Raw genomic sequence first — 13,910 nt, 5'->3', positions numbered from 1 at the left:
ACCACATTTAATTAGACTCTCCTGTTGCTGATAAATGAAGAAAAAAGAAAAAGAAAAATAGGCTGGGCGTGGTGGCTCACACCTGTAATCCTAGCTCTTTGGGAGGATGAGGCGGGTGGTTTACTAGCTCAGGAGATCGAGACCATCCTGGCCAACATGGTGAAACCCCATCTCTATTAATATACTGAAAATTAGCTCAGCGTGGTGGCGCATGCCTGTAGTCCCAGCTATTTGGGAAGCTGAGACACAGAAATCGCTTGAACCCAGGAGGCAGAGGTTGCAGTGAGCCAAAATTGCGCCACTGCACTCCACTCTGGCAGCAGAGCAAGACTCTGTCTCAAACAAAAAAAGAAAAGGAAAAATAATGTAAGATTAAAAGGGCCTTTTGTTTAATCAATTTGTATCTGTGAATATGTACTATATGAGAGTTTAAGGCTGAGAAGTTCAGAATGCAAGCATGCACCACATTTTACAAATGCCCTTAAAATTATGACTCATGAGTCTTTAGACTATGAAGTTACGACAATTCATTCCTGAAGTTTACTGTTCTCTTAAAAAAAAAAAAAGACTGAAAATAGCAAATAACATTGTCTTATTTGACCTCTTAGACATCCTCAAATGAAACTGCAACTTACTCATGTCAAAATTCAGAACCAATGTTTTGAATATGTAGTTTGTGAGTGAGTCCTTGATGACAAAATGGCATTTCAAGTTTTACTCTGGCATTTTTTGCTTTTTCTTGACTTGTCTTACAAAAGCTTAAATTCAACAGTTTTATTTCTACAGAAAGCAGGAACATAATTTTTAAATATATTTCTGTCCTGTCTCATGGCATTGTGAACTCTTCAGATCTAGTGTGGACCTAGACTTATTTTTACATGGGAACAATTAGGTTTCTTTGTTGTTGTTATTGTTGAGACAGTCTTGTTCTGTGATGTGGTTCAGAGTGGATAAGCTCTTAAAGCAGTCATCTTTCCAGTGGTTCTTTCTGTGGGAGGTAAAATGGCAGGTGAATTTGGGCCTTGTTTTATGTAAGGCAGAGCACATAGCTACAACTAAGTAAAACACCCAGCACCTTCCCCAAGAGTGTTGGCCAGAGTAACACATTAATATCTCTTGAGCTCCTCTCCACTGGCAGCTGGAAAGTTTTTACGAGAATCCGTTTCTGGTCTGATTCCTATGTTTTGCTGACTTCTGGTGATAAGGTGTTTTATCCTAAACTGAACAGTTTTAACTGAAGAGCTAGAGAGAATGTGTTGTGTTACAATGAAGTAAGTGCAGTAGTTCCCCCTTAACTGTGGGACATGCATTCAAAGGTCCCCAGTGAATGCCTGAAAGCACAAATAGCACTGAACCACTCATTGTTTTTTACCCTATACTTACATATCTATGTGAAAGTTTAATTTATAAATTAGGCACAGTAAGAAATTAATAACTAAAAATACAATGGAAAATTATAGTAATATGCTGTAAAAAAAAGTTATTTGAATGTAGTTTCTTAAAATATATGGTATGGTTCTCACCCTTTATCCTGTGATGATGTGAACTGATACAATGCCTGTGTAATGAGATGAAGTGAGGTGAAAGTGGGCATTGTCCTGTAGTGTTAGGCCAGTATTCACCCCCTGACTCTAAATCAGAAAAAAGATTATCAGCTTTGAGTGTTTCTGGACCTTCAGGCCTTAATGATGGTGATGGCTGGATGCAGGAGGAGACCATGTTGATGACTAATGGCTGGACAGCATATGCAGTGTGAATGCAATGGACAAAGGAATGATTCACATCCTGGGATTGACAGAGGGCAAGAGCTCAAGATTTTATTGTGCTCCTCAGATCGGCACACTAACACTTATGACCTGTTTATTTCTGGAGTTTTCAATGTAATATATTTGGAATACAGTTAACTGTTAGTAGCTGTAACCACATAATTCAAAACTGCAGATGTAAAATCTGTGTTTAAACTTTGACTCATTTCTTGGCGTACAATTCTTAAACTCCTTAGAATTTCCAAAGTGATGTCTTTTGGTATGCTAATAATAGATGGCTGGAAGCTCCTAGGTAGATTCAGGATGGGAACTGGTAACAATCCTGAAGACATGGCTGATTAGAGGGTTGAGATCTTCTGTCTCACTCTGCAAATTCTGGGGAGGAGAGAAGGGCTGAAGGTTGTCAGTCACCAACACTCAATGATTAATTAGTGATGCCTATGTATTGAAGCTTGCATAAAGTCCTAAAGGGATTGGGCTGGGAGAGCTTACAGATCGCTGAAAACATGGAGGTTCGTGGAGGGTGGTGTGTCCTGAGAGTGCATGGAATCTCTGTGCCACTAGGCCCAAACTGTACTATGCATCTCTTCATCTGTACCTTTTGTAATGTCACAGTATACTGGTAAATGTGTTTCCCTGAGTACTCTGAGACATTCTAACAATTCAATTTAACCCAAAGAGGGAGTCCTGGAAACCCCAATTTGAAGCCGATTGGTGAGAAGTTCTGGAGTTTCAGACTTAGGACTGATGTAGGGAGGCAGTCTCATGGGACTAAGCCCTTTACCTGTGGAATCTGATGCTATCTGCAGATAGAGTATGAGAACTGAATTAGAGGACACCCAGCTTGTATCATCTGCAGAAGTGATTGCTTGCTTGTTGGTGGGGAAAAACCCTCCCCATGTTTGATCACAAAAGCCTTCTTTGTTGATGATTGTTGCTGTGGTGTGAGAGCAGAGAAAAACATGGCAAGCGTGTCTTTTCCATACATATAGTGGATAAGGCATACTACTGTTTGCTCCCCTCATATTTTGGTCCAGAAATCATGCTGTTTGACACTGGTAACTCATTCTATCTGTTCTGCCAACAATATCATTTTTAGCCAATTTCATAGGGTTTGGCTAGGATGCCTTGATTACTGCATTTCACTTGCACATATTAAATTTTGATAAATTCTTCTTTCCATTTAATAAATACAAAGTAAGGGAAGTAAGAGTTCTTACTGCATTAATTACATACCAATAGGTATAATTTATATTAATTCTAATAAGGTCCCAGGTATGCTCCCAAAGGAATGCTTTGTAACAAAGCATCAGTCCTATAATTTAGAGAAAAATGATCTAAATCATGTACACAACTGTGCATAATTTTTTTTATTTTATGAAGGTAGAGTCTTGCTATGTTTCCTAAACTGGTCTCAAACTTCTGGGTTTTTCAAGTGATCCTCCTTCCTCAGCCTCCCAAAAATAGTTGAAATTACAGGCATGCATGACTGTACTTTCTTATGGTTTTAATATACTATACATGATTTAAAATGTATTTTACCTTTTCCTTTAATAGATTCTAGGAGATTTGAAGAATCTGCAGTCAGGATTTTACAGATTTAAAAAATTATGTTAACTAAGAAAATATAGATGGAAGAAACTAATATCTATTGAGTGTTGTATTCTGGGCTAAATACCTTATTATGTGCTATGAATTTATCTCATAAAGCCATCACAACGTGTGTTTTCTTATAACCTACTGTTTATTAAATAGGCAGTTGTGGTTTAGAGGTTGATTAATTGGATCATGATCTCATAGCTCACAAAGTAGCTGACCCACAGTTTGACCGCCAGCCTATCTGGCTTTCAAATCTTTTCTCTTGCTCCTCAGTAGAGATTGAGATATCTGTGCAGCACTTTGATCAAGGTATAGGACTGAATAAGATTAGTCAGGTTATTTTAATTAATGTCTAAATTAATGAGTCTAAATAAGTTAAACTCTCATTTTAGGTTACTGTTAGAAATGAGGTCCTTGAGTTTGTCTTAATAAATCTGACAATTTTTGTGGTAACCAGCATCTTTTTTTTTTTTTTTTTTTTTTTTAATTAATCATCAAAGTCTTTAGGGCAGAGTAAAAATTTGGCCATAGGACTGGAAGTTTTACAAAACCAAGATTTGGCAAGTCTTGGAAATTATTTAACATCCCAGTTTTGTTTTCCCTGTCGGCTAGTATTTCTGCCTACTTCCATAGTGCTTATTTTTTTTTTTTCTATGACTTTTCTTCCTTGGTGTTTCGTTATGTTTTCAAATTCTGCTGGCTATGTATTCCCAATTTTCCTATACACAGAACCAAAAGCACATAGAATTACAAAAATTTAAGGAAGTTTAGGACTAATTAAAATATCTTCTAGTACTTCAATCTGTGTTAATGTTTTGGTCAAATGATATTCTAGATAACTACTTTAGAATCGAAGAGATTAGGATGCTTTTTTTCAGACATAAGACGTGGTAGAAATGAGATTTGAACTCGTTTTAAAACCCAATACTCTTCCTTCTTTTTTTATTCTATTGGCATATTTGTTTGTTTGTTTGTTTTGAGTCAGAGTTTCACTCCTGTTGCCAGACTGGAGTGCAATAGCACAATCTCAGCTCACCACAACCTTTGCCTCCTGGGTTCAAGCGATTTTCCTGCCTCAGTCTCCTGAGTATCTGGGATTACAAGCATGCACCACCATGCCCAGATAATTTTGTATTTTTAGTAGAGACAGAGTTTCTCCATGTTGGTCAGGCTGGTCTCAAATGCCTGACCTCAGGTGATCTGCCCGCCTCAGCCTCCCAAAGTGCTGGAATTACAGGTGTGAGCCACCATGCCTGGCCTTGCATGTGTTTTAATAATACAAAGGGGCAGTGAGTTTGGTGCACCCAGTGGATAGAATGAGAATGGAATTAGCAAGTGAACCCAAGGGATATGGCTAAGAATGGAATGAGCAGGGAAGGCCAAGTTTGAGGAGAAACAACACTGGATACGGATTATTCAATAAGAGATTAGAATATTGGGGTTTATGACAAGTCTGATTAAATAAAAAGATGAAGGACACAATATATTGGGCGTTATCTAAAAAGGCACATTAAAATAGAGGGTTCAAGGAAGCTCTAAACAGACTGCTGTGCTTTTTAAATCAAGAACTGACAAATGAAGATTTTTACTGTAAGATGCTAAAACATTTGGAGACACTAGGAGGAGTCGCTACAGCAGACAAAAATGTGGTATCATCTATTTCCATCCTGACTTGCAGACAGGGGGGCTTAGAGCCCCTTGGGTACTGATGGGCTGGAGATAGCTGAACTACATAGACCTGTAGCCCAGGGCAGGTATCTCCTCATCTCTGCCTCTTTTCCCAATTCACTGATGTCCTTCCCATATCCATGTAGGCTGGGTCAGGGGCATCACTGGCTGTCAAATCAGTCATGAAGTTCAGCTGCCTAGCTGGAGGTGTGTCTGTGATGGTAGTTAATAGATATTTCAGTTAGGTTGTTATTCAAGAGCAGGGATATAGAGCGCTCCCACTCCTGATCATTTGAGGCCATCCTTTCAGGAATCTGTGCTTTCATAGACTGTATATCTGAAGATTGGAAACAGCAATGGAGCCCTGCATAAAGTGGAATCTGGAAGTGGGAAACCATAGAAAGATATTTAGATAGTACATAGAGATATAGAGGTACAACTGCCAGGACTCTGTTTTTCTATCAGTCTCTCTCGTTGGATATCTGAGTGCCTAAGAAGGTTTTTAAGGGCTTACTAGTTTATGTGGACCTGAACAAGGTAGGACCTATAGAGTGAAAATAATTTATCTTTATAATTGTTAATGTTTCAATCTTTCTGGGAAGAGTATCCTAAGTAAGAAAATATACCTTCATTATTAGACTTTTGTACATTTAGCTCTCACACATTTCAAATACAGCAGGGGATTCTCTGTACTCTTCTAGGAAAAAGGAAAGCATTGGGACCTTCTTAAGTGGTTTCTATGCTGAGGAATCAAGACTGCCATTTTGAAGCGACACAGATTAGTCTTTTAATCAGAGATAGACAATGGACAAGAGACAGTGGATCTTTCTACTTTGTTTTAGGTCATAAGGTTCCTTCCAGTTTAGGTGACAAAAGTTATATCATCCATTAATTGAAATTCAAGTTCTGCTTCAGGACAGATAATTTGTGAGGGTAAATTATTGTCAAGCTCTGCCAATATATTGGTTGTCACTATTTGTTATAGAGTTCAAGGTCAGTTTTTATTGAATATTTTATAGATTTAGACAGCTGGAGGCAAAAGTAGGTAACCAAAATCTATTTTTAGAACAGAGGCTATATGTTTTAATTGTATCAATAAATGTTACTTAATATACAGAAGGCTGACCTTTTTCCAGATTTTGTTTTTGTTTGTTGGAGGGGGAAGCTGAATGTGAACTGGCAGTTTAAAAATTTGTTTAAAAAAAAAAAAATCGCTAATTTTTATTGTATATTTTTGCTCTAAAACCATTTTCCAGGAACTGTGTGTGGATTCATGCCCTAAACCAGATGATGAAGACGTGACTGTTAACTACCAAGGTAAAGTGGTCTCTTGTAAAACTTTCTCACTCAGTCAACTTCTGCATAGTATTTACTTTTTTAAAATTTAGCAATGGTTTACCTATTATTGTTTTATGATGGTTATGGAAAGTTGGTCAGAGAAAACCATAGACATATGGTTAGTTGATTAAAAATTTTTATTTAATGTTGGTAACTAACAAAAGATTGATAAGTACTGTGACAGGGTGGGAGCTTAACAAAAATGAACTGGAAGATACATAGCAACAGAAAAATCACCTTAGGAAATGCTTTCCCCAATAGAGAAAATATGAAATATGGTTAAAGTTTAATTAGATAAATATTTTGACTTTTAAATCATACTAGTGTGACATCTGTATTTTTGCCAGTATAAATCTTCAGTGGATCAAATAACTTGTCTTTATCATGGAATCTCCCTGGCACCTTTTAGTTGAATAACTGTATAACAAATAGCATATAGCTGTTTTTCTTGGACACTTCTTTTATTTTTTTTTTGAGACGGAGTTTCGCTCTTCTTACTAGACTGGAGTGCAATGGTGTGATTTTGGCTCACCGCAACCACCGCATCCTGGGTTCAGGCAATTCTCCTGCCTCAGCCTCCCAAGTAGCTGGGACTACAGGCATGTGCCACCATGCCCAGCTAATTTTTTTGTATTTTTAGTAGAGACGGGGTTTCACCGTGTTGACCAGGATGGTCTCGATCTCTTGACCTCGTGATCCACCCGCCTCGACCTCCCAAAGTGCTGGGATTATAAGCATGAGCCACTGCGACCAGCCTTCTTGGACACTTCTTATTTGGGTATTATATATGTGGTAGGACAGATTGTTCCTCTACTTATTGGTTCTGTAGTGAAACTAAAATATTAAAAACTGTAGAAAAAATAGCTGGGTGTGGTGATATACACCTACAGTCCCAGCTACTTGGGAGTTTAAGGTTGCCTGAGCGAAGGAGTTTGAAAACCACCTGGGTAGCTTAAAAAGACTGCATCTGATTTATTTTTACAAATTATACCAAGTTCTGGAGTACATAAGCAGAATGTGCAGGTTTGTTACATAGCTATACACGTGCTATAGTGGTTTGCTGCATCCATCCCCCTGTCATCTGCATTACATATTTCTCCTAATATTACCTTCCCCAATCCTTCCACCCCCTGCTATCCCTCCCTTACCTCCCTCTCCTCTCGACAGTCCCTGGTGTGTGACGTTCCCCTCCCTGTCCCTGTGTTCTTATCGTTCAACATCCACTTACTGAGTGAGAACATGCAATGCTGGCTTTTCTGTTCTTGCTTTCCAAGAATGATGGTTTCCAGTTTCATCCATGTCCCTGCAAAGGACATGAACTTGTCCTTTTTTATGGCTGCATAGTATTCCATGGTGCATATGTGCCACACCTTATCCAGTCTATCATTGATGTGCATTTGGGTTGCTTCCAAGTCTTTGCTATTGTAAACAGTACTGTAATAAACATGTGTGTGCATGTATCTTTATAACAGAATGATTTATAAACCTTTGAGTATATACTCAGCAATGGGATAGCTGGGTCAAATGGTATTTCTAGTTCTATATCCTTGAGGAGTGGCCACACTGTCTGCACCAGTGGCTGAATTAATAATTTACACTCCTGCTAACAGTGTAGATGCGTTCCTATTTCTACACATCCTCTCCAGCATCTGTTGTCTCCTGATTTTTTAATAATTGCCATTCTAACTGGCATGTCAATGTGATTTTGATGTGCATTTCTCTAATGACCATTGATGATGAGCTTTTTCTCCCGTTTGTTGGCTGCATAAATGTCTTCTTTTGAGAAGCATCTGTTCATAGCCTTTGCCTACTTTTTCATGGGGTTGATTTTCTTGTAGATTTGTTTAATTTCTTTCTAGATTCTGGATATTAGCCTTTTGTCAGATGGGTAGATTGCAAAAATTTTTTCCCATTCTGTTGGTTGCCGTTTCACTCTAATGATTGTTTCTTTTGCTGTGCAGAAGCTCTTAAGTTTAATTAGATCCCACTTGTCTATTTTGGCTTTTGTTGCCATTGCTTTTGGTGTTTTAGTCATGAAGTCCTTGCCTATGTCTATGTCCTGAATGGTATTGCCTAGGTTTTCTTCTAGGGTTTTTATGATGTTAGGTCTTATGTTTAAATCTTTAATCCATCTGGAGTTAATCTGTGTACAAGGTGTAAGGAAGGGATGCAGTTTCAGCTTTCTGCAGATGGCTAGCCACTTTTCCCAACATCATTTATTAAATAGGGAATCCTTTCCCTATTGCTTGTTTTTGTCAGGTTTGTCAAAGATCAGATGGTTGTAGAGGTGTGGCATTACTTCTGAGGCCTCTCTTCTATTCCACTGGTCTGTATCTTTGTTTTGGTATCATTACCATGGTTTTGATTACTGTAGCCTTGTAGTATAGTTTGAAGACAGGTAGCATGATGCCTCTAGCTTTTTGTTTTTGTCATTGTTTTTTTGCTTAGGATTGTCTTGGCTATGTGGGCTCTCTTTTGGTTCCATATGAAATTTAAGGTAGTTTTTTCCAAGTTTGTGAAGAAAGTCAATGGTAGCTTGATAGGGTAGCATTAAATGTATAAATTATTTTGGGCAGTATGGGCATTTTCACAATATTCTTTCTAATCATGAGCATGGAATGTTTTTCCATCTGTTTGTGTCCTCTCTTATTTCCTTGAGCAGTGGTTTGTAGTTCTCCTTCAAGAGGTCCTTTCATCGCTTGTTAGATGTATTCCTAGATATTTTACTGTCTTTCTAGCAATTGTGAATGGGAGTTCACTCATGATTTGGCTGTTACTGGTGTATAGAAATGCTTGTGACTTTTGCACATTGTGTATTCTTAGACTTTGCTGAATTTGCTTATCAGCTTAAGGAGATTTTGGGCTGAGATGATGGAGTCTTCTAAATGTCATCTGCAAAAAGAGACAATTTGACTTCTTCTTTTCCTAGTTGAATACCCTTTATTTCTTTTTCTTGCCTGATTACCCTGACCAGAACTTCCAACACTATGTTGAGTAGGAGTGGTGAGACAGGGCATCCTTGTCTTGTGCTGGTTTTTAAATGGAATGCTTACAGTTTTTGCTCATACAGTATGTTATTGTCTGTGAGTTTGTCATAAATAGCTCTTATTTTGAGATACGTTCCATCAATACCTAGTTTATTGAGTTTTTAGCATAAAGAGATGTTGAATTTTGTCAAAGGCGTTCTCTGCATCTATTGAGATAATCATGGCTTTTCTCTTGGTTCTGTGTATGTAATGGATTATGTTTATAGATTTGTGTATGTTGAACCAACCTTGCATTTCAGGGATGAAGCTGACTTGGTCATGATGGATAAGCTTCTTGATGTGCTGCTGGATTCAGTTTGCCAGTATTTTATTGAGGATTTTCCCATCAATGTTCATCATGGATATCGGCCTGAAATTTTCTTTTTTAGTTGTGTCTCTGCCAGGTTTTGGTATCAGAATGATGTTGGTCTCATAAGTGAGTGAGGTAGGATTCCCTCTTTTTGTATTGTTTGGTATAGTTTCAGAAGGAATGGTATCAGCTCTTTTTACCTATGGTAACACTTGGCTGTGAACCTGTTTGGTCTTGGACTTGTTTGGTAGGCTATTAATTGCTGCCTCAATTTCAGACCTTGTTATTGGTCTATTCAGGGATTTAACTTCTTCCTGGTTTAGTCTTGGGGGGTGTTCATGTCCAGAAATTTATACATACTGTCTAGATTTACTAGTTTATTTGCAAGAGGTGTATGTAGTCATCTCTGATGGTAGTTTGTATTACTGTAGGATCAGTGGTGATTTCCCCTTTATCACTTTTTATTGCATCTATTCTTCTCTTTTCTTATTAGGCTAGTGGTCTATTTTGTTGATCTTTTCAAAAAACCAGCTCCCGGATTCATTGATTTTTTTGAAGGGTTTTTTGGGTCTCTATTCTAATCTCCTTCAGTTTTGCTCTGAACTGTTATTTCTTGTCTTAGCTTTGAATTTTTGATCTTGCTCCTCTAGTTCTTTTAATTGTGACAACAGGGTGTTGATTTTAGATCTTTCCTCGCTTCTCATGTGGGCATTTAGTGCTATAAATTTCCCTGAAGACACTACTTTAAATGTGTCCCAGAGATTCTGGAATGTTGTGCCTTCGTTCTAATTTTGAAGAACGTCTTTATTTCTGCCTTCATTTCATTATTTATTCAGTAGTCATTCAGAAGCAAGTTGTTCAGTTTCCATGTAGTTGTGTGGTTTTGAGTGTGTTTCTTAATCCTGAGTTCTAATTTGATTGCTATGTGATCTGAGACTAGTTGTTACGATTTCTGTTCTTTTGCATTTGCTGAGGATTTACTTCCAATTATGTGGTCCACTTTTGAGTAAGTGTGATGTGTTGCTGAGAAGAATGTATATTCTGTGGATCTGGGGTGGAGAGTTCTGTAGTTGTATATTAGGTCCAATTAGTCCAGATCTGAGTACAAGTCTTGGATAACCTTAATTTTCTGTCTTGTTGACCTAATATTGACAGTGGGGCGTTAATATCTCCCACTATTGTTGTGTGGGAGTCTAAGTCTCTTTGTAGGTCATTAAGAATTTGCTTTATGTATCTGGGTGCTCCTGTATCAGGTGCATAATATTTAGGATACTTAGCTCTTCCTGTTGCACTGATCCCTTTACCATAATGTAATGCCCTTCTTGGTCTCTTTTGATCTTTGTTGGTTTAAAGTCTGTTTTATCAGAGACTAGGATTGCATCTCTTGTTTTTTTTTGTTCTCCATTTCCTTGGTAAATCTTCCTCCATTCCATTATTTTGAGCCTATGTGTCTTTGCACGTGAGATGAGTCTCCTGAATACAGCGTACTGATTGGTCTTGACTCTATCCAATTTGCCAGTCTATGTCTGTCTTTTGAGTGGGGCATTTAGCCGATTTATATTTAAGGTTAATATTATGTGCAAATTTCATTCTGCCATTTTGATGCTAGCTCATCGTTTTGCCTGTTAGTTAGTTGATGCAGTTTCTTCATAGTGTCTATGGTCTTTACAATTTGGCATGTTTTTGCAGTGGCAAGTACTGGTTATTCCTTTACATGTTCAGAGGTTCCTTCAGGAGCTCATGTAAGGCAGGCCTGGTGGTGACGAAATCTCAGCAGTTGCTGATCTGTAAGGATTTTATTTCTTCTTCACTTATGAAGCTTAGGTTGGCTGGATATGAAATTCTGGACTGAAAATTCTTTTCTTTAATGATGTTGAATATTGGCCCCCACACTCTTCTGGCTTGTAGGGTTTCTGCTGAGAGACCTGCTGTGAGTCTGCTGTGCTTCTCTTTGTGGGTAACCTACGTTTCTCTATGGCTGCCTTTAGCATTTTTTCCTTCATTTCAACCCTGGTGAATCTGGCGATTATGTGCCTTGGGCTTGCACTCCTGGAGGTATATCTTTGCCATGTTCTCTGTGTTTCTTGAATTTGAATGTTGGCCTACCTTGCTAGCTTAAGGAACTTCTGGAAAATATCCTGAAGAGTGTTTTCCAACTAGGTTTTACTCTCCCTCTCACATTCAGGTACACCAATTAAACATAGATTGGGTCTTTTCACATAATCCCACATTTCTTGGAGGCTTTGTTCATTTCTTTTCAGTCTTTTTTCTCTAATCTTGCCTTCTTGCTTTATTTCATTGAGTTTTCAATCTCTGATATCCTTTCTTCAACCTGATCGATTTGGTATTGAAACTTGTGTATGCTTCATGAAGTTCTCATGCTGTCTGGCTTGAGCCAGCATCCTGTACCAGCAGCGATGGGTAAAACCCAGCCCAATAACAGTACCTCTGCTGTGTGAAGCTCACTTCCCAAGACCAGGATGTAAGGAATCGCAGGAAGGAAAGGGCATAGCCTCTTGGTTCCCAAGCACTGAAAGAGGTGATACTCAAAATAGATAATCAGATTGACAAGGTCATCAGCCAACAAGCAGAAGCTCAGGGACCCCTGCAGTGCCAGGAATTAATTAATCCTTTAGTTTCCAGATCACAGCGAGTTCCCGAGAGTCCACTGTAAAAGGTACCTGGAGCACTGGCTGTTTTCACGGTAATAAAGTAGTATTTCAATATATGAACTAGGGAACTGAGTTCTGCCAACAACCAGGTGAGCTTCGAGGTGGCCCTTTCCCAGCTGAGTCTTCAGATAAGACCCCAGTCCTGGCAGATGCCTTGGCTGCAGACTTAATGAAGGACCCTGATAAAAACACCAAGGGATAGGACAGCTGTGTATCTGCCCCAATCCCAGGAAGAATCCACCCAGCATCAACAATAATCAATCACCAGAACAACAATGACAGACAACATCTGTCAAGGGCTCTCAGGCACTCGGACACTGTGCTGTGTTGAAACAGATCATGTCTTTCCTAGTTCACAATACCTCAGTGATAATGACTACTACAGCCCCCACTCTGCACTGGCTGCCTCATTCTTTGGTGCCAGGAGAGAAAGCAGCACAATTTAAGGCACCAAAGGGCTGACCCCAGAAGTGGTGGGAGAGGACCCAGGATGGAAGATACAAAAGGGATGAATATGCAGCTGGCATCACAGTCAGGGAGACTATGGGAACATGCTCAGGTAACACGAATAAAAGCAGAACTCAAAAATGCAGGGTCTCACAGAAACAGCCACAGGGGGACACTGACATGCCTGGAAGGGAAGCAGGGACTGGAATTATTCCTGGACGCTGGGAGGCAATCTGTGCCAGGGATTCTCAGTCTTGGTTGCAAGTGAATCACAGGGGGCTTTAATAAATGAGCAGGTGGCAGTCAGGCATGGTGGCTCATGCCTGTAATCCCAGCACTTTTGAGGCCAAGGCAGGCAGATCACTTGAGGCCAGGAGGTCAAGACCAGCCTAGCCAACATGGCAGGCTAAGGCGTTTGTGCCAGGATGGAAACCAGTGCCTTCTGCTTCCTGCATGAAGAAAGCCTTGTAAGAAAAAGCTGAGTTGAATGGCATGCTTGGTGCCATAGTTGATCTCCATTATGGTGTGGCCTCCCCATATTATCACCAACTGGTCACAAAGTGTGGACTGTCAGTGTTCCATGAACCACATGTCAAGTGTGGTTAGACCACAGATATGGCATGGTATAAACACACTCTAAAATTTAGTTATTTTGGACTGGGTATGGTGGCTCACACTGGTAATCCCAGCACTTTGGAAGTCCTAGGTAAGTGAATCACTTGAGGCCAGGAGTTCCAGACAAGTCTGGCCAACCTAGCAAAACCCTGTCTTTACTTCAAAAAAAAAAAAAATTAGCTGGGCATGGTGATGAATGCCTATAATCTCAGCTACTCAGAAGGCCAAGACATGAGAATCCTTTGAACCTGGGTGGCAGAGGTTGCAGTTAGCCAAAATTGAGCCACTGCATCTCTAGCCCGGGCAATAGAGCGAGATCCTGTCTCAAAAAAAAAAAGAAATTAAAAATTTTTTAAAGTATACTTACTTTATTTTTTTCCCCCACTAGAATATCAGCTCCAGGTGGGCTACTGTATCCTCAGTACATAAAACAATGCACAGCAGGTGCTGAACAAATACTTATCATCCA

The 13,910-nt window shown here is 39.2% G+C and overlaps 1 protein-coding gene and 1 long non-coding RNA gene across 11 annotated transcripts in view; one reads left to right on the top strand and one right to left on the bottom strand.

Moving 5' to 3' along the window:
- The window catches only part of PDE1C (phosphodiesterase 1C), a 613,256-nt gene that overhangs the window by 17,423 nt on the left and 581,923 nt on the right, over positions 1-13,910 (bottom strand). For 2 of the 8 annotated variants that reach the window (XM_064380482.1, XM_064380481.1), the window contains one exon: positions 1-13,910. This exon is cut by the window's left edge and continues 17,423 nt beyond it. The gene's annotated coding sequence lies outside the window, so the exon portion shown is untranslated. The other 6 variants (XM_064380487.1, XM_064380488.1, XM_064380483.1 and 3 more) reach the window with 5 other exon arrangements.
- LOC105732848 (uncharacterized) overlaps positions 1-13,910 on the top strand; it is a 124,707-nt gene that overhangs the window by 31,017 nt on the left and 79,780 nt on the right. For all 3 annotated transcript variants that reach the window (XR_010344075.1, XR_010344076.1, XR_001111087.2), the window contains exon 2: positions 6,290-6,350. This is a non-coding gene — a long non-coding RNA (uncharacterized LOC105732848). The remainder of the gene's footprint in view (positions 1-6,289; positions 6,351-13,910) is intronic.

Source organism: Aotus nancymaae, unplaced genomic scaffold, assembly GCF_030222135.1.
Source record: "Aotus nancymaae isolate 86718 unplaced genomic scaffold, 86718_ANA_hifiasm-v0.15.2.pri h1tg000025l, whole genome shotgun sequence".
Lineage (NCBI taxonomy): Eukaryota > Metazoa > Chordata > Mammalia > Primates > Aotidae > Aotus > Aotus nancymaae.
The sequence above is the reverse complement of the archived record's forward strand: the minus strand, read 5'-3'. Positions and strand labels throughout refer to the sequence as shown.